Source organism: Vicia villosa, linkage group LG6, assembly GCF_029867415.1.
Source record: "Vicia villosa cultivar HV-30 ecotype Madison, WI linkage group LG6, Vvil1.0, whole genome shotgun sequence".
In the NCBI taxonomy this organism is placed as follows: domain Eukaryota; kingdom Viridiplantae; phylum Streptophyta; class Magnoliopsida; order Fabales; family Fabaceae; genus Vicia; species Vicia villosa.
In genome coordinates, this window is record NC_081185.1 from 24,617,855 (window position 1) to 24,620,293 (window position 2,439).

Sequence of the window (2,439 nt, forward strand, 5' to 3'; positions counted from 1 at the left end):
CCCTCTTTCAATATATCTCTTGCTTACAAAAAAAGGCAGAAAATCCATTTAAGGTGTAACACCCCATATTTTCATTAATTGATTTAAATTGGAATTAAAATTATTTATTTGAAATTATTTGGCATTTGATTGGATTTAATTGAAGAATTATGAAAAAGGAGGTTATTGGGCCAAATGTGGTGTTAGTAAAGAGGGGGTGTTATGTTAGTAGGCCTTTTACTAAATTAAAATCTATTTTTCATAAAATAAGGAATTGAGGAAAAAAGGAAAACAGATGTGGAAGAGAAGCAGAAGAGTAGAAGTGCTGATACGTGAAAGAGGAACAGAAGAGGAAGAGGGCTAATCGAGATCCTTGGCTAAGGTAAGGGGGGACTCTTCCGGTTAACATCTTTTATCGTATTATAGATGATGGGACTGATTTAGATGCATTGTTTGTGTCAATTGGTTATATGTTAGGTTGGGGTTCTGGGATGATTTTGATGGGAATTGTTTGACGTGATGAATTGTATGATCATATGGCTGTTATGATGATTGAATGACCCTCTTTGTGTGTTATATTTGTGTTATAACATGTATGTGGCTGATATGGTGGTATTTGAGGTTCATGATATAACTTGATTTGGGTTTTGGGGATTTTGGGATGAATCCCGTAATGCTGTCAGTCGATGTGAGATCTCTGGTTTTTGCCAGTTCGCGCCGCGAAGGTGGGTGCGCGCCGCGAAGGCGTAACTTTTCTCGTTCCGCGCCGCGAACCTGTGTTTGCGCCGCGAAGGCGTGTTTTCTATTCGTTACGCGCCGCGGACTGTGTGTGGCGCCGCGTGCTGTAGCGATAATTATTTTCTTTGAAAAAAATGTAAAAATGTGTAACTTTCAAACCGTAAGTCCGTTTTAGACGCCGTTTTGGACGTTGTTCCTTAAATTGAATGTTCTACCATATAAAATAAATATAACAACAATAACTTGATTTTCTTTTGAAAAGTATCGTTTTCTCCAAATGTGGTTTATTCTTGTTTTGTATGGTTGATGAGGTGCAATGGTTTGTTGTTTGCATAATTGAATAGGTGCAATGATGGGTGTTGTTATAATGTGATTGCTTCTGCTTGTTATGCAAAATGGATGTTGTTCATTGGTGAATATGGTTATCATGTGTCTTGATGAATGATGATGTAAATGCTCTGTTGTTGTTAGGGTTGATTTGTTGTACTTGGTACACGATTGTGAGGGGTGTTATTGTTGTTGCACTGTGTGGTGAATGTTTTATCTGTTATGATGTCGTGGTTGTAAATGGTAATTGATATACATATATTGTTGATGTAAAATATGTATTTATTTATGGTTGAGAAATAGCATAACTGTGTGTGGCTATTGATTATCGTGGTAGTTGATGATTATGACATTTGGTTGTTTAATGTTGATGGTGAGCATGTTATGGTTGATACATGCATTTCATAATCATGTTGTGGGCTGTATCCCTTATGGTGGTGGGACAGCGGTAGCTAATTCCCATTGTGTGGAATTGGTGAGAGAAGTAGCCGAATCTTTATGGTGGTGGATCGGTGAGATGGGTTATCCCATGTTTGGTACCACATGCATATAGTTGCATTTGCATTAGGTTGTTGTGTATAATTATAACATGAATGGAAGATTGTCCAATGTTATAATATTTGATGATGGTGTAATTGTTATGGTGATGTCTTTTTGTAATGTATTCTATTGTTGTTGTGTGTTGATAAGTACTCCCTGACAATCTGAATATAATGAAATTGGATGAATAATGTGACTATGATGTGTTATTGTTTATGATTCGATAACATTTGTTAATTGTAAATGAGACTCACCCTTACTTTGATGATTTCAGATTGGCGAGTAGCGGCTTTTGGCTCTGGTGAGGATAGCTCATAGGCCAGTTTGTTTAAGTATAGTGTCGGTGTCATGCTCTGATATTGTAACACTGGGGAAACGTTAGATTAGAGTTTATGATGATACTCTATCGTGTTGTTATTGTATTAAATTATGTGGGATATTGCATAGATGATGTTATGCTTATCCGTATGATGAATTTTCCGCTGTGCAAACATGAGATGTTTATGTATTATGACAGATTGTTCCTTAGTGAAAGCATGACAATGAATTTATGATAAATTTGTTATAATTGGAATTGTGGCACCCTTGTTTTCATGTTTTACTCTGAGTTATTTTATTAATTTCCGTGGGGTTTAGAAGGGTGTTACAATAGTGGTATCAGAGCAGGTCGGTCCGTCCGGCCAATAGTCGAGTCAGTTGAGTTGCACGACAGTTGAATACTGTCGGCATATTATCCCTTGGTACGCGACATGTGAGTGAATCACTGTCGGTACTTGGTTGTTTGTTGCGGAGGTTGGTTAAAACAAGTGGGGGAGAAGTTTCACTTCTCAGTTATGTTTCAGTTGTAAGATGATT